This window comes from Neofelis nebulosa, chromosome 14, assembly GCF_028018385.1.
Source record: "Neofelis nebulosa isolate mNeoNeb1 chromosome 14, mNeoNeb1.pri, whole genome shotgun sequence".
Lineage (NCBI taxonomy): Eukaryota > Metazoa > Chordata > Mammalia > Carnivora > Felidae > Neofelis > Neofelis nebulosa.
In genome coordinates, this window is record NC_080795.1 from 79,210,823 (window position 1) to 79,229,704 (window position 18,882).

Sequence of the window (18,882 nt, forward strand, 5' to 3'; positions counted from 1 at the left end):
GCAAGCAGTAGTAAGACCCATGACATTGCTGGTGTCTCAGCTGTGCTCTGTGGACACGTCCATAGACAACCACATACAACCCTCAAAGTAGTTCTCTGTAATCATTCGTCTTTGTATGAATACATTGTTGAGTTGGGACAAATACAATACATCCCCCAAACTAGGAGAATGGGAGATGGTAATGCACAAAGGAGTAACTTTGACCCTTCAAGTAATCTTGCAAAACTGTATTTCTGTCCCCGCTCTTGCTTCCTCAGGGGTTCTGGCTCCCATGGTGGAGCTCACACATCTCTTCAGTGTCTGTATGCACAGCCTCACCTCCGAGCAAGAAAGGCCAGGGGAGCCCTTGGGCTCCTATCCATTTGGAAAGTGATTGGCTCAGATGGAAGGTCCAATGTGGAATTCCAAGGTGGAATTCTCCCTAGAGCTTCCAGTAATGAATGCATCCAGGGACACCTTGCTTCAGGCTTGTGATTTCCAAGGTGAGTGCCTGGAATTTGGATTCATGGACTTGGTGAGTCCATGAACTCATTTTTTTAAAATAAACTATTTTATACATAAAGTACCACAAACTGTCTCATTTCTTAAAGAAAACTCTTTTTTTCTAAATTTCATTAAAAACATTTAATCCAAATACAGTTAATGTGCAGTGTTATATTAGTTTCAGGTGCACAAAATAGTGATTCAACAATTCCGTACATCACAAGTACTTATCACAAGTGCACCCCTCAATCCCCATCACCTGTTTCCCCCATCCCCCACCCACCTCCCCTGAAGTAACCACTAGTCTGTTCTCTGCAATTAAGAGTCTGCCTTTGTTGTCTTCTCAAAGGAAATTCTTAAGTTTCAATTTCATGAATATGTGTCTTTTTTACCAACAAGGTAAACATGATATGAATTGAAAGGTGTCAGACTTTGTTAATATTTTTGAAGACTTATGGCATGTTTTAAAGGTAATTCTCTCATGGCAGAAGACATTTTAGGAAAACTCATGAGAATTTAATTCATGTAGACTGTGACCACATAACACCATCAAATGTTATCAACTCAGTGAGGCCAAATTCATATACAACTTCACAAATTATGTTTTTTTTTTCCCTTGGAATTGGAGTGATACCCTTTAACCCTTGGCCAACACTCTTGATGGGCCCTACAAAAGAACCACAGATTTCCCAGATGTATGGTAAGCTGCTCAATTATTAAGACCTGTTCCCTGGCCTTTCTCTCCATGTCGGCCAAGGTGCTTGAAGCAGCATACTTCTGAGTATCTGAAAGTCCACAGCTGCTCCCTAGCAAGGGGTAGTCAAGGGAAGTGCTCTGGGCTCAGGTGGGCATGGTTACTTTTAGGCATGGGGGAGGGGCCAGGGGGTATATAAGTAGAAGACTGAGGCCACCGTTCTCATTTTGGTGGGTTGGGGCTATGAGGTTGTTTGTCTTGGGGACTCTGTTGTTCAGCGAGGATGGATTCTCTGGGGTGCTTGGCCCTGCTGCTGGGTTGGCTTGGGAAGATACAGAACAAGAGGGCCTGGGTGATTTTGCTTTTCAGTGGGGCAAAGTTCCTGCTTTTTCTTCTCCTTCTCTAGCTGTCTTCTCCCTCAGCCTGCTCTCTGAGGACTCTCATGCTCTCCTATCTCACTCTGACCAGCAGAGGGGCAGACACACAGGCCACTTGGTGGCCTCTCTTGGGCTGTGGCTCTATAGGGCCTGCTTCTTCCCAGAGGAAGCCTCCCCTCTTCTGAAGCCCCACTTTATCTCCAGCAAGAGGACCTCGAGAGGTGTATGTTCTCAGCTCAGTAGGCCTGGGTGAAGCTCGAGCTCCCTTACTGGAAAGAATGAGGCAGAAAGGACCTGAAAACTAACCTTCTAGAGAGTAGCAAGCTGAGGTCTGGAGACCTGCGGTGGAACCAAAGGCATGGGACAGGGGCCCCAGAATCCCTGGAGCCTGGGGGAACTGGGGGGGGAGTTCAGGGCAGGGCATCCTCGGGGGAAGTGGATGGTCTCAGCAGGGAAGGTGGCCAGGAAGCAAGCAGGGCTGGGCTGTCTCTACAAGCTGTAGAATTAGAAGGAAAACAGTAACTGGGACTCCTTAATGGGAAAACTAGGCTATGCTTCCTGCTCTCTCCTCTTCTGCATGGTGAATGGCAGCTGTCCTCCTGGTGCTCAATGAGTGATGTCTTCTGACCGGGTCTTCAAGGGACAACTGTTGAGATTAAAGATTAAATGGTTGGGTACTAGAACCTTCTGTAACCTTCCTAAAGTCTTAATGAGGTCCTAGAGCTTGGCTTCAGCCGCCAGAGTAGCAGCCAATCAGCTGTGGAAACTAAGTGGCCCCTGTTACAGCTACAGGCTTTTTTGAACGCTTGGATCTTTAAGTCAAGACCGTGGTTAAGCATCCCCTTCCAAATGAAGAAACGTGGGACAAAGAGGACAAAGGATACTTGTGGCATGTGGGCAACTGTTAGTGGACTCTGCTGTTCCCTCAAACTTCTGCAACTGAAGTCCTCCATCGATCCCTAAACAGAATGGCAACTGCTTTCTGCCACTTAAAGTCCACCTGGGGCCCAAAGTGCAACAGCCTTCATTGCCTAATTCCACTTCAGTCTTGGGTCTAGTCAGTACTTCCCTGTGACTTGAGCAATGCTCACTCACCCTGTAAGATCCTGTGGATAAGCTAGGTGACCACAGCCTCTGTGGTATGTAGGGTGTTATTGCTTCTCCCAGACACCTTGCTTCCCCCTCGGGGGGTGGGGTGGGCAGTGGTCTCTGAGGCTAGGCTGCTGACCACAGGGGAGGCTTAGGTCCAGGATTACCTTGGCTGGGGTGGCAGGAGGCCAGACTCTGTTTAGGAGTTGACTGATGCCATCCTGTGGCAGCAACTTACACTTGAATATCTAAAATACACATCCCATCCAGATTTACCCTGAACTGTGGGGACCACAGGGCCTTCTGGGACTCCCAGGCCAGTCAGTATAGAGTCCCTTATCCTCTGTGGAACCGGCATCTGATCAACATAGGACATGCGAGTAAGCTGAATGACCAGGTGTTGGGGCAAGGAAAGCAATTGAGAATTGAAGTTGGCAGACTGCTGTCCTGAAAACCCGCTTCCCATCTCCGTGAAGGTAGGGGCTTTTGAAAGGCAGGGGGAAGGGAAGTGAACAGAAACGGGCTACAGCTGACCCCAGGCTTGAAGCAGTCAGGTCTTCAGCTGACATTGAGGAATGTGCTGGTTTGCTTCCTCGGAGCAGCGTGTTCGGTCTTCATTCAGTGTCTCCATTGAAATCTAAAAGCCCACTAATTCCCCGATGGCTTCATGTGTGCCAACAGCTCTAGCCTGGAATAACAAGGGAGCCCAGACCACTCCAGAACCACTGGGGCCAAGATCCTCTGCTTCCCACTGCAGGGAATGGAGTGTGCTGATCTGAGGATACGTGGAAGATGGGGTTCAGGAAGACAGCATGAATTCCTAACTTATCAGTTCTTCAGATCTTCCTTCAATGCTTCATAACCTATCTTACCACTTGTAGGTCCATCATAAGTATGTGCTCAAACTTTTCACTGGTGGCAGGAGAGGGGTTGTTGCATCCACACGACTCCTGAAACAATGCTACGGGCACCAGTGACAGTCCCAACAAAGTGTATTGCAATAAGAGGCAAGGCAAACCGATTGATTGGGACTGACACTCTTGATCAAAGTGTGGTCTCGAACAGCCGGGGTACAGAGTTTTTGTAGCCAACCACATCATCTTATCACCTGGGAACAGAACAAAGGAATAGTTCCCAGGTGGAAACAGTTCAAACAGGCCCCTGCCCCAACCCAAACACTAATCCATCCCTTGATAGGATAAGGCTGTTAGCTTTAACACTATAGGTTAAGAGATGTTATTTCTTAAGGCTACAAGTTAGCCCTACACTACAATTTAACCCTTACAGGGATATGCTAAAGTTCAGAAACCACTGAACTGGAGTAGTAAAGGCATTTACCCCCCTCACGGGCTTAGACCTGAGTTTTTAGAACCCATTGCATGACTGGTTTTCTTGACAACCTCCTGTGTGGGTTCAGCTTTCGGCTTGGTCCTGCAAAGTCCATGGTGACAAAGAATTACTCAAGATCTAAGCAAGTCCAGAGAGCTGAGAGGGAAGCTAAAGGAAGTCTTCTCAAGCTGCTCTTGAGCTTCCACATTTATTAGGGACACATTTAGGGAAACGTGTGATGCACTAATGGCCTACGTGCCAGTGGGAACATATTGAAAATGTGCGGGGAAAACCAGGCTTTCCCGAGAAAAGAGCAGATGTAGAAAACAAGATACCCCATGTGATAACACGGTCTAAAGAATTTGAGCTCAAGCAGGACCTAACCCCTAGATCTACATTAAATAAGCAAAGCACGGTGTTTTCAGCGAAGGCCAAAGGCCATGTTCCACTTTCCAATGCATTCCTTATAATATCCTAACCCTCAGGATAGGACTTCCCACACCTCGGAGAGGACTAGTTCTCTGAACAGAAGAACAAGAACACTTACCACCCCCCGCCCTGATCATGTATCAGGTTTTTACCCATGAAAATGTATTAAGAACTGTCTTTCATGGCGTGAATGGTGTGAGCATGGGGGCACATCTAAATAGTAGGGAGAACTGACTGCAAACCACAGCTCAGTTTTGACCAGTCTATCATACGGCAGCCAGAACCAGAGATTCTGAGCCGGAGAAGGACCACACAACACCGAGGCATTCACTCGGGCAATCAGTTTTGACTAAGCCTATACAGAACATAAGGATTAAGATGAATTCCCTTAAACCAAAGGCCTAATCCTTAATGCTCCCTTTTCCAGTTAGTGACCATCGGATCGGGACTCCTTGTGTGACCTTACATCACCCAGGATTCACCTTAGTTTCCTAAATAGGCATGCAGATTCCACTTGTTAAGCTCTTGGTAATGGCGAGCATGGTCTCTTCTCTCCTCCCACCCCCCCCCCCCCCCACCCTGCCTCTGGACTCCTGTTCATCTGACAGCCACACAGTCCTGTCTAGGAATACTGCAAATCCTTTCTAACTCTGCAGTGTTCTGTGGTTAAGGAGTAAGAAACCTAATCAAAGCAGAATGAAGACCAGTTAGTTGTGCTATAATTTCCCGCCCCCCACCCCACCACCACCAACTGTGATGGCTAGATATCAGGGGGAACTCTGTCCTAGGGACATGGAGGTGACCCAGGATGGTCTGGGCAAGCTCCTAGAATCAGAGGGGGGGTGTTGTCTAAGGAGGAAAAGCCAAGGGAGGAGGTGGAAGGAATGGGTGAGATGCCAAAGGCCCAGCCCATGCCCCCCTTCCTGGCCCTAGGAGGCAGGGTGCCCTTTGTGGAGTTTACCCCAGCATAACCTTCTGGAGCATCCACCACTGAAATGAGGCTCCCACCCCCACCTGAGTGGCTATTGCTGTGTCCCTGCCTTACTTTGTTGGTTTGGGTTCCCACTCTGTCATCTGGCCTGAGTACAGGAAGAAGCAGAGGTGTCAGGTGGTGGTGGTTGGGGGTGGGTAGTAGGGAGATGTAGGGCCTGGAAGAAAAGGGGCCAATGTGGAATCCTAGTAACTGGCTATCAATATGCTTTGTCTTATAAAGTGTTTCTAATGGAGTAGAAAGCATACCACTTTCTAACGATACACCTAAAAATCCTTGCACAGTTCCTAGACACTTAATAAATTGTCTTTGAAATTCTGGGAGCCTCTTCTGTCTTGTACTCCTGCCATGGAGCTCATCTTTGAGGATAGTGGGCTCCTCTTCCTACCTACGTGCAGTCTTGCAGTAGCTTTTACAGTTGATCCTGCAGTTTACATGTGTGTGGCTCAGCATGTCACCAATAAGTGGTGGCCCTGCGAGTTTGGAACTTGCCCCAAACAAGTGGCCGATTCCACTCTGGCCAGCACCAAAGATCCCTTGCAAAGCTGACTTCTCAGGAAATAACCCAATCTTGAAGACCAATCCCTGCCACCTAAGAGTTCAAGGTGATTCTATTTGAAACTATACCCCTGTGGATCTGTGTATCCCTGGTCCCATCTTCCCTTTCTATAACCTGGAGGCTTCTGAAAGCAGACGTTTCACCTGGGGTACCCTGACTGGAAGGTGGGCTCTGTGCTTTTAAGCCCTGTTCTTGCTGAAACCAGTTCAAGCCCAAGGTGGGAATGTGGGGCTCCTCAGGGCCTCCCCCTGGCCTGTCCACTGTCCTTGTCCACGTCTACATTGTGCTGTAGTGCTTCCTCCCAGCTGCTGACTCTCGGTGCCTAGTAGATGTAAGCTCTGCTCCAGACTCATAGGATAGAGACCTAAAAGACCAGGTCCCTCTGCCCCAGACCCTTCAGTGAGTAGAGGTTGTATAGTAGCAATAAACCGGGAACAGGGTATATGGGGGCAGGGGGGAATGAAAGCTTTGGTCTTGTTGGCTTTCCCTAACGTTGGCTGTATCCTCCAGATGCTTCTCTCAAATCTAGGTTGCCTTTGTCATCTTAGCACACCATCTGCAGTCTTGTCCAAGCTTTGATCATCTGCCCCTTCCTCTTGGATCTCCCTCTGTAAGCTGGTGGCAGGCAACCCTATCCGGCCCGTTCTAGAAGAGTCCAAGTAGCACTGCCTTGGGAAGACTTTGTCTCCATGCACATGATCACCCCATAGCATATGTCCTTGGAAAAATGAGCAACACCAGGAAAACGGAGCACAGAGCAGCTGTCAGTGAGGAATCCATACTTGAGTTATGGTCCCACCACAACTTTTCTCCTAGAACACAGGACTATGCTTTTGTTTTCCCCTCCAGCATGGTTCTTGATGCAGAGAGAAGCTATATGAGAAGGGAAAGATAATGGTGAATATCTCCTTCAGCTTTATCCTACAAGTATCCTCACCCAGTTCATCTGGAAGAACTCTCATGTACCATACTTAAGATCACTCAGACCTAGAGAGACCTTTAACTGCAAACCTGCAACTCCTGGTTCCTGAGGCCAGGCCAGCAGGTATAGGCTCACCTCAAACATTACAGGTTCCATTCGGAACCACTGCAATAAAATGAGTATCGCCATGATCCTCAGCTTCCCAGTGCAAAGAAGGTATGTTTATGCTATACTGCAGTCCAAGTATGCAGTAGCAGGTCTGAATGGTGGCTGCTAAAAAAACAAACAAACAAGCAAAAAAAAACTGCTAACCATGGAGCTGTCAATCTTATTACTGCTGGAGATTCTTGCCTTGGTGGTAGTTGAAGTCTGGGGTATCTGGCAAGGTCTTAAGATGACCATAAAGTTTGCCATATTGATTCCTCGATGTGTGATGCTGTTTGATAGCATTCCTCTCACCATAGAACTTTCAGAATTGGATCAGTCCTCAAACCCTGCAGCAGTTTTATCAGCTAAGTTTATGGAATACTTTCAATCCTGTCACTTCAATCTTCACAATGTCCTCACCAAGAGCAGATTCTACCTCAAAAGCCACTTTGTTTCTCCATAAGAAGAATCTTCCATAAGATAGGACTCCTCATTGGCAAGTCCTATCAGATGGTAGCACTTCAGGCCCCACGTCTTATTCTGGTTCTCTTGCTGTTTCCACCACATCTGCAGGGATGTCCTCCAATGACGTCCTGAACCCTCCAAAGTCCTTGAGAATGGGTATCCACTTCTTCCAAACTCCTGTCTGATATTTTGACCTCTTCCCATGAATCACGAATGTTAATGGCATCTAGAAGAGCTGAAGTAAAGCTGAATCCTTTACCTAAGGTTCTCAATTTGCCTAGATCCATCAGAGAAATCTCTATCCATGGCAGCTATAGCTCTATGAAATGTCTCTTAAGACTTGATTCATGGGCTGCAGGATGGATATTAGTAGACGTGAAAATCTTGCTGTAGGTATCTTTTAGCATCTTGGGTGACCAGGTGCATTGTCAATGAGCCAGTAATGCTTTGAAAGGAATCCTTGAGCAATAGGTCTCAACAGTAGGCTTAAATCCTCAGTAAACGAGGTCATAAACAGGACAGGTCGTCACCCAGGCACAGGGAAAGTAGGCTTAGCATAATTCCTAAGGGTCCTAGGATTTTTGGAATGGTAAGTGAGCATTGACTTCAACTTCAACTCCCCAGTTGAACTAGCCCCCAGCAAGAGAGTCGGCCTGTTTGCCTGGCTTCAAAGCTTCAGAATTGACTTCTCTCCATCTATGAAAGTCCTTGATGACAAATAGGCATGGCAGTGGGGCAGTTAGAGCACACATTAAGTTTGCCTTCCTACATGAGTGTGGTTCATGGTGTCCTCAAAAATTACAACCGTAATCTCACAGATGCCATAACAAACATAATGAAGTTTAAAATGTGAGACCAAAATGAGATAGGCATGAGATAAGCAAATACTCTTTATGTGGTTGGAAAAAGTGCCAATAGACTCCCTCAATGCAGGATTGCCCCAAACCTTCAATTTCGTTAAAGGAAACTACCCACAATCCTTTATTTTGCAAAGCCAAAATGAAGCAAGGTATGCCTATATCTCCATGTGCTGGGCTTGTTCCGCCAGGGAGCTGACTATGCTGCTTTCCTTAGTTCTCTCTGCAGACCAGCTCTCTGCTTGCACAGAGCATGGGGCCCTCACAATAACCCCTCCACAATGGCTGGCCAAATCCAGGAGTACATGTATTCTGAATTTCTATTTCCTACTTTCTGAGTAGGAGTTCAATGGGTCTGTAAGAATGTGGCTTGATTTCTTTTACTAGGACCTGTGGTGGCAGGACTGGGGAAGTGAATAGGTCCCTAGGCCCTGGGATCCATAGGCCCAAAGCTCAGAGCTTCAGCCCTCACTACTGGAGGTGCCAGTTCAGTGATGCATAGCAGGAATGAACCAAGACAATAACTCATCAGTGAGGTATGAGTAACAGGGAGCCTGGGTGTTTCCAACCTGTGGAGCTTCTCCCCAGTACATCCCTGGGTGCTGACTCTCACTATCCTAATGTTAAAAACCTCCCTGAGTATGGGGTCACAGTAGCTAAAGCCACCAGAACTCTTTCCCCAAACACATCCATTTTCTTCAGACTTCTCTCAATCTTGGGGGTTTCCCCTAAGGACTTTGATTCAGTGGCTGGTGTGCATTCCTAGAGTTCCTGGAGGCTATAGTCCAGCTTTTCCTGATTCTGGGTTAAAGCCTGTGCCTTTTTGTATTTGAATGGCCTAAATACTTTGCCCTCTTCAGGGTTTCCTGTGCTCCTACTCCTCTTTCTGGGAGGCCTACACCCAAGATGCCCCTTCTTAGTCACTGCTATCCTTATGTGGGATTTTCTTCCCTTCTCTGACATCTGCTAAACTTCTCCCTCGAATTTCCTTCAATTTAGTAGAATCCTGCAGGTTACATAATACTTGGAAAAAATCACTAAGTACTTCCCTGAATGGTGACTTTCAGGCAAGTCACTTAGATCCCTGGTGTACACCCTGAACTAAAATCCTCCCAGGTCACCCTCCCGTGTATACCTGCAAGATCTCTCCCTCTTCCCCCATGGTTCCTAAGGTAGGTCTTTAGTCAGAGAGCGCTTGACATTCTCTACAACCTTGGAAAGAATTTGTACATGATCGTCTGTCTACTCCTTAAATGCTTTTACCTAGAAACTATTCTAATCTGTCCCATGCTTTGACCTATGGTCATACATGGTTTTCTTCTACCATATGTGGAGGGTTTAGATATTGACTTGAGGCTCTCTACACCTACTTCTTATAGCTACCTTCCATTCTATGTAAAAGACTGACTACAACATTCCAAATTTTCCACTGGCTGCCTAATTGTAACAATCTGTCCTCAATGACTTGTCCATCAAAATCCGCAAAATTCAGAATACCTGTGGTTGCCTCAGGGTATTCCTTTACTAGCTCTGCTTCCCTTGGTCTCCTGAGCACTTCCATTGAGGGCCCTCTCCTTTTGTAGTTCGCGTTGCCATGGCATCAGTAGCCACTTGCATGTTTCTCTCCTCCCCTGTCTCTATCCCCCTCTGATACCTGGGCAACATATCTGAATTCGAGTCTGAGCTGCCTGAATTCAAAGTAGCCAAGAGGTAGCTAATGGGACTATCTTGTAGGTTTCCAGAGTATCCTCTAATTCTGCTATATCCTGTTCCCAATCTTTGTGATAATGGCAGTTGGAAGAAATGTGGGGTCTAATTTCCCAGACTTAAGATGAGCCAAACCATCAAATTACAGATTTTAACTGGTGGATGTGCTGACTTTGTGTCTTCAGGTTGACTCCCATATTAATCAACTCAAGACCTGAAACCTCTCAACTCTGAAAACTGTCTTCATTCTCAGAATCCTTTTGAATCCCATAAAAGGTTAGATAAAGCTGCTACCTGCATTGAAACCAGTAACTGCAGGAAATGAGGTTGGGGTCCAACCTTTCTCACATACCTTTCAACTATGAGGATGTGTTAGAGGCTGGCATGGAGGGAGATGGGAGACCGATAGACGAGATTGGTGAGGGAGTTTACCAGGTGGCTACAACTATAAGGTCCTGGGAAAGCTTAGATGGCATGCTCTGTGTTGGGCTAAGAAGAGCTGCACGCTTCTGATGTACATGGAGACAACACCTCCTGGGTGGTGGCAGGATGTGCCATTTTAAGAGGGCTAAACTTTCCTGGGAGCCTCTCTTGCTCTAAATCTCAAATTCTGAGAATTCTTCCTGAAACGCCAGCTAGTCGTTCCCCAGCAGTACTGCAAGGTTCTTTTGGGAACATAGCTGAGCATCCTGTGCCTGGAAGATGGTCAGGATCAGTTCCATTTCACAAATCTCCAAGCTCTCAGATGGGGGAATACATCTGGGGTGATGAATATCTGAATGTCTGTCTTTTCTGTTACCCATGCATTAAAAAGGAAGAGCTACTTTCTATCCTGAGATGGGAACAGTTAAAATCTCTAACCGTGTCCAAATCTAATGCCAAGATGCTTGGTTCCCTGGGATTTCTGCCCAAAGGGGTAGATGCTGGACATGGACTATGATGGCATTCTCCAGCCACGTAGCTTGTGTTGAGCTGGTGCCAAACAAGCAAGGTGGAGACCCAGACCTTCTCTGGCTATATCACAGTAGCCTAGAGGGAGCCAGCCTCTCAGGACATGAATCAAGTCCTGGCTTCTGCTAACTATCCAGGTATATTTTCAGGACATGATCGGGGTTGACTAAGCTGAATCTGGACCATGCTGAGAAGCTTATTTTTAGCATTGATTGAGAATGCAATACTTCTTGCAAAAGGCAAGTTAATCAGCCTCAGCTCTTTGGAGAACTTGCTATACAATATTGTCTGTCCTAGTTTCCTAACCTATGTGTGCATGTTGGACTTCTTGTGCTACATCCTGTATTTTTCCTATGCTGTTTCTGTATCCTCCATCTTCTCTGGACTACTTTCACCTCTATTTCGTCTCCTAAGTGTACCTATTCCTCCATCCACTGAGTGAATTCACAAGAGGACAAGGAGATACTGGAGTCTAGCTAGGAACACTCTGTAATCTGCCTTTAGGATAATGGCAGTGCCAAGGATGAGAGATGCTGGAAACTCACAGAGCCCAAGAAATCAGACCAGACCTACTCACATAGCCTGGGAGGGAATAATGCCTGAATTTGTGACCTGCCACTGGAACAGGTGCAAGTCCAAGTTGTGGCCAAACACTTGAAGCCACAAAGTTTCAAGACAGACAGCCCTACAGGGGAGCACATCTGCAGTGGGTGGAGTTCAGAGGGGCAATCACCTGTCCCCTCCCCCACTCCCCAGGAATTCAGCAGAGGTGCATGGCAGGAAAGCAGTTACACAGAAAGAAACTGCAGGTCTACTTGGTGGCCAAGAGGCTTCCCACACACCAGGTAGGGAGAGAGGAATTGGGCTTTTCCCATGATAAAAGTGGCCAAGATTCCTCAAATGAGGAGCCGGTCTGAGTCATTTGCTGGCAGAAACTACTTAGGAGGGTCTAATTCAAAGGACAAATACATGAACATCTTGTTGGATGTCCTTAAGATGGCATCAGTCAAGATACTGAATTTAGCTTTAGAAGTATCTTATGGATAGTCAAAACTTAAATGTCCCTTCCTCTACAAGAAGGGACTAAACCTTGGAAATAACTGTCCTTACAGAGCCTGACATGTGAGGGACCCCAGGGTTAGTGTCCTCTGCTTCCACACTGGGAGGAAGGTTCTGATGGAGCTACTGCAGGAGAAAGAGTCACTCGTGATCTACAAAAGGGGGTTACAACCTCCTGTAGGAAGATCTTGAAAGCTAAAGTAGGACTTAAGTTGGATAATGTAGATGAGTAAATGAAACTGGTTGGCTTCTATGCCGGTATTCCTGATGACTTCCGTGAGTGTCTCATTGAGATACTGTCAGTATGGAAGAGCAGTTGTCATTATCCATTGAATTGTAACCACTAAGTTCTTACGGGGAATGAGAAAAGAAACCAAATAACCTTAGGGATAATCCTGGAATCGCCTTTACTTCTAAAATGTGTGTTGTAAGCTTTTTTTTTTTGCTCTGGATTGAAACGGCTCACCCAACTGGCTAAGGATTTCAGTGTATAGTGGGAAATTTGGATTGGAATTCTAGAGTTTTCTGAGGCTCTGGAGACAGTAGCTTTTATAGGTTGCCCTATGAGAAGAGTAGCTTCTTACTACACAGAATCTTGCCACTGTTGTCTTGGACTGTTGCTTACTCTAAATTCTTAGAGAATGTTAGTGATGACCTGAGAGCCTGTCCGATATCTGAAGGGAATCCCAAATTAGTGTCCCCTTCCTCAATTTCCAGCCACAATTGGGTTGCCATGACTTTGATCTATGCCTTCCTGAGCCTATATCCTTGTTGGTGGGTACTATATGTCTGGGGCTGCTAACACTGGTCTTGCCAGTAGAATATAGCTGCTAGTGCTCCTAAAGCAGACCCCCATCATCCAAGGCAGACAAATTCAGCTTGCTCACGCCCTCAGGGACTTTAAGTGGGGCTGGAGATACATCTCCAGGAGTTGAAGAAACCAGACTTTCACATAGGTGAGAGTGAGTATACTTTAGGCAATGGAGAGAAATAATAGAACAGTAATACACAAAGCCAAGGGACTATAGTAGGTCCAAAAACCTTCGTGCAAGTTGGTTGGAGGTGGAAGATAGAAGTAGTAGGCTAACACTCGAAATAGGAGACCTGGAATCCAATCCTAAAAGCAGAAGAGGAAGCTAAGGGTTGATTCGGGCCTGGGTGGAACACAAGTCCCTGGCTTTGGGCTCTAAGATCTCAGTCAGGTGGAGGTAAGTTTTTTTTCTTTTCCTTTTTTTTTTTTTTTTTTTTTTTTTAAAACCTCCCCTTCCCTTTAAGGGATGCCCACTGGGTTTCATGCCAGAGCAAGATGGGGAATAAAATTTCTATAAGGGCAAGATGTTCTGGATCAGCTTGCATTCCTTTGTTAAGTCTCATAAACCTAAGCTATTTCTTTTCCTTTAGAACAAGGAGAAGCTAGAAATACAGATAAAGGAGGAATGATGTAGTCCGTGGCTGGACAGGACCTTTGATCTCATTGTATGAGGAAGAATTCTGATAATCCCTCTCCTTGGGAATCAAAGTGTAAATCCTAAGGGATTGGAAGTTCTGTAGGTGTCTCTATTCAGGTAAATCGATCTCTGGTAACATAAATCTATTAATTACTTGGACATGTGTGGCAATTGGCCACCTCTTGAGTCTTAAAACCTCAGTCCAAATTTTAAGCACACACTGCTCACTCGAACTTCTCAAAATATGGAAACTATAACTTGATGAAACTTTAAAGCTAGAAGACCTTCAAAAGGTCAATTTACATCACCATCCAAGATACATTGATAGTAGACTCCAAGGGTGGGATCGATTTCAAGGAGTCTTCCTACCACAGAGCTGGTCACTGCCTAACTGCAAGTGATTGCATGAGAAATCGGAAAACTCCTAAAAAGCCTTGAAGGGTCAAGAACTGTCCAACATTTCCAGGAACAAACTCAAGTCGTGGTTACCTTATTCCAGGTTGTCTGGGAAATGTAACACACAGATGTGAGATGCTTGGTTATTCTATACGCATTTGAGCACTTTTTTGAAGGACTCGTTCAGGGCCTGAGAGTATTTCCTTTCAAAGGATAAGCCATTTAGATGCCAGATGATGTAAAGGAGTTCCAGCTTTATGGTGGTCCATCCTAAGGTCCTTGAAGTTCAAATCCAGAACAGTCATCATAGAATCATCTGGGGCTAGGTAACTGAGATTATGGGTAACTGTGGCCTGCCTTGGTCCCAGTAGCTCAAATTCACAGATCTACACTCAAAATACAAGTTCAAGAAAATGTTCTAGGCCCTAAAATCATAACCAGATCATAAGGATGGATATCTAAGGATATTGGTGAGAGTAACTGAAAATAATCACAGGGTCATGACAAGAGATGGGAGGTAGAAAAACCAAGTTACAACATATGTGGCTTTTAGCACAAGTTTTGAGGAGGCCAGGTTGGACACAGGATGAAAGAGCATCTGAGAACTTCTATCCAACATGGGATTGTGGCCACAGGACAGGCAGCAGGGAATGAACTTTTCCCATGGTCAGGTCAACTTTTCTTGGTATTTATAAGAATATTGAGAAGTTGAAGTGGGGATATCTGTGACCCTTCCCAAGATCACTGTAAAAGGTTGCTGTGAAGCCAAAGAAGAGAAGAAAAAAACATCTAGACCTTTATCAGAACCTTTTAAACAGATCACCATCCTGTCTGCCCTCTCCTCTGGGTGCTCCTGGAAGACCGTGCAACAAGAATTCCATTTTCAAAGTTTGTTTTTGAGAGCAAGTGGAGGAGGGGAAGGAAGGGACAGAGGGATCTGAAGGGGGCTCCGTGCTGACAGCAGTGAGCTGGCTGTGGCGATTGAACTCGGAAGCTGTGAGATCATGACCTGAACCAATGTCCAAAGCTCAACTGACTGAGCCACCCAGTTGCCCCACAATTCTATTTTTAAGGCTTTCTGACACAAGGCTGACGCTTCCACAAGGTTAGTCCCATTAAAGTTGCTTAATGAATTACTAAACCTATTAAACATTAGGAAGTACAGGGTCCCAGGAAGAAGCAGATGCCCAGACCAAGTTTTAGACATGAGACCTAAGCAGCAGTGAAGGGAAGGAGGGAGAGGGAGAAGCAGGGTTGATCCGACGGAAAGGTCTAAATTTTGAAGCCGACCCAACAAGGCCTCTGTTAATCCAGCACAGAGCTCTGGAGCTGATGTGTCTGAGTAATCCTGCAAGATACCCACCCACCCACCCACCCTTCTTGCTCCTGGAAACACTTGTGTAATCCAGTGGGTCCCATTGCCTGTCCTACACCCCAATCTCCTGAGAATCCTAGGATGGCTACCCCACTGTCCACCAGCACTGGGACCTTATAGATAATCTCTGAATCAAATCCTGGACAGTGTTAGATTTCTTCCCACTGTGTCCAACCAATGGGAGGAACCAGTAGGAGACTGCATCAGGCAACACTTCTGAGTGGGCTACATGGGTCACATTTCAGCAGACAGGATGATGAATTGCTTGTGAAGGAAGTCCTTAAGCTCCAACTACACGCTTAATACAGTTATCCATTCAGGGTGGGCATGGTCACAAATAAGTCCTCTGTCTTGGAGATGGGTGCACAATTATGCATCCCCATGGACTCCTGACCTCTGGTGCCTAGTTTAATATCTTGGCTACATCTTTTAACTAGGACTAGGTGAGGGAGTGTGTAGCTTTCCTTTAGTCGGTCATATGAAATTCTCCTCAGTGTCTAGATTTCCATATACCCTGTGTCCCAGGACCAGCTCTGGAATCCCCTCCAAAAGTAGGGTTAAATGAAGAACCAAGACCATGGCTTCAAGTCTAAGAAAAACTCCTTGTGTATGTGATCCTATGTATTGAGCATTGAAGTCTTCCCACAATGTCCTAATAGGAGACTCTGGTATTGGGTGTGTTCTTCTATCCTTAAAGAATCTGGAGCTCTATATCTGGGCTTCTTCCTAGAAATGTTATCCAGTTTCCTAATGGAGTCTCTAGGTTGTATCTTGGGCCATGCACCTCCTGTAGCTCATGGAATCACTTTCCTGCCCTATGAATCCAGGCTCCATGTGCCTGGGCTGCTGCTAATGTAGGAGACCCTAAAAACAGGAAATGTCCTCTTAAAGTAGACTTGCATCTAGTTTCCATTGTCAATAAGAGTTTCCCCAATTGTCCTGGTCTTTGACTGTAACTTCAGTAGGCCTAATGAGGGTGGGCAGCAAGGAGAACAGGTTGGAGAGGCTTTAAGCTGAATGGAGGTCATGGACTTCTGACCGGATGAGCCTGATTCAGAAGACTAATAAATCCCAGCACCTACACTGACCACTTGGAGAAGGCAGTTTTTAATGAAATGCCCTGGTCTATGGTTCTGGCCCATCTCTCAGCCTCATTAGTTGAACTTTAACCCACTAGAACACCATTCTATGTAGAGCAAAGGTTCAGGACTTTTATGCTAGTTACCTCCCACTAGTAAGGGTACTGGCAAACTTTAGAAACTGGTTTGCCATTCCTGTGGGCACAGGGTTTGCAAATGCTATGAATAGTCATAAAAATGTATGTAGAGATTAAAACTGATTTCTTATCTGTTTTAATTAGAAAAGAACATAAACCTATACACACTCAAAACCAACTATCGTGATGCCTCCTGGGGCAGTGTGGGTGTGATGAGCATGGGCATGGGTAGGAGCTAGCCTTCCTGAGTCAAAACCCAGAGACTTTTTCTCCCTCCCCACCCATAGGATTTTTGAGGGCTTAGGCAGCCTCTGGTTTGTCAAGAAATGGGTTCAGTAAATAGAAACTCTACAGAGCTGAGCTGCCCAAGGAAAAGGGCTGGGGTCCATATGGAAGCAGACTCTTCACTGAGGGTCCCCAGAGAAAAAGGGAAGAATGCTTTCCTACATCACCTGCTTAACCCTTGTTCACTGGAAAGGCTGAGATGGACACAAGGTGGCTTTTGGTAATGAGCTAAGGGGATGGCGTAGGTATAAAAGTTAAGTGTGACTATCCAAAGCAATGTAGCTTTCTGTGGGTGGAGAAGCAAAATTCCCTTCCAACACTGGTCTGTCACTACCCAGAGGAAATAAAAGGTGTTTGGAGAGATGGACTTTCCACAAAAAAGGATGGAGGAACATTGATGTCACAAGTCAAAAGACGGTATTGCCTGACCATGAAGAACCTGTTTGCCCGTGGTTCGGAGTCCAGCCCATGATGGATGTCCCTAAAATGCTCCTGCTTTGAGGTAGAGCCAGCACTAGATCTCAAAACTCCCAGTAGGGCACATCCAGAGAGTGGGGAAACCAGATGTGATGTTTAGGAAGGAGGACCTTAAAGAGATGAGTCACTAGAATTCCAGGCTGGCATCAGCTGAAGCCTGGGACCCAGGACTCAGGGCTGTGGCTTGGAGCTGCTTCCAAGCTGGATGTTCTGGGAAATCACTGCCCAGACCCATGGCTTGGCCACATTTGCTTATTACTGTTGCCTGCTGGGCCTGGATACCTGGATACTGATCTTTATTTCCTTTCCTGATTGCAGGGGGGGGGGGGGGGGTGGCAGGGTGCGGGGAGAGGTGGGAGGCTGCTGGATTGCAGACTTCTCAGGCATGACCTGAAGCAGTTTTGTTCAAGGCAGTGAGCTACAGCTGATGCCTAAGCATCCCTCCCAGAATCCCTGACTCCTGGAGTGGTTTTGTCCACAGAACACCAGGCCCCATGAAATGGGATTACCTAGAACCAAGGTGACCTTTCCACCAATGTCCAGTGTTGTCCATAAGGCAAAGGTGGCTGTTGGAGAGGTGCTCTCTGTACTAAGTGGAGCTTCCTATGGAGAAACTCCAGAACCCAAAACTAATTTTTTGCTTCCCTGGCCCTTTTTGAGCTGAGATATGTAACCATTCCTGCAAAGAGGTCTTATGGAGGCATCTTGACAAACAATTGTGGCCAAGAGCTGGACTGGAAGCCTGATGGCCCCTTCTCTAGCTCCATTTAGGAACAAGAATCTGTCTCTTGTGCCTAGAGACACAGTGCTAACTGTAATGCTCTGAGAGCAGGGCACATGTGCAGTTGTACATTCCCCACATGTGCTGGTGGGGGATCTGAGGGCAGAAAGGATTAAAGTCAAGGAGTGTAGTCTCTGGTCCTAGGTCTGGCTCCTTTCTAGCAAAAAAAAAAAAAAAAAAAAAAAAAAAAAAAAAAAAACAAACAAAACAAAAAAAAAAACAAAAAAAAAAACAACCTTTCCTGTCCAATCTCTCCTGGTCATGTAGAAATGGGGGGTGGTTGATTCTTTCATTCTAGGTTGTGGGAAGGCCCCCTGATTTCGCTGGGGCTTGTGAAACACTTGTGTGGGAATTAGGCTCTGGAAGCTTCATGGCCTTCAGATAATGTCCTCTGATCGGGTCTCCTCTGCTCTGGGACACTTCACCCTGCCTCTCAGGTGTGTGAGGACCTCCAAGACAGGAAATGTGGGTGAGGGCAGGGGTTCCAGGAAGGCCCATTTAAAAATCAAAAAGACAGGACGTGGATTGACTCATGAGCTGGACCCAAGCACTGGGAGGCTCCTCACCTCCTCCCATCCTTGGAGGGAGGGTTCTCCTTCCCTGCTCCCCTTCCAGAGGCTGCTCCAAGGACACGCCCTCAAGTGGAGATGCAGCCCTGTGCCGTGTATGAACCTGCACCCAGGCAAGGCCTCTTTATCAACTCTTAAGACCTGTGGGTGAGTGTGAGAATCCACTTGCCTTGCTGCCACCCAAGACCCTCCTCGAGTGGAGTTTCCCCTTGCTTCTTAAAACTACTGCTTACCGACCTGGAGCAGCCTGCCTGTTGGGTGTCTCCCAGCACTCTG

The 18,882-nt window shown here is 46.4% G+C and overlaps 1 pseudogene; it reads left to right on the plus strand.

The window, feature by feature from the left end:
* Window positions 1-18,882, plus strand: part of LOC131494550 (histone H1.4-like) — an 84,388-nt pseudogene that overhangs the window by 38,743 nt on the left and 26,763 nt on the right.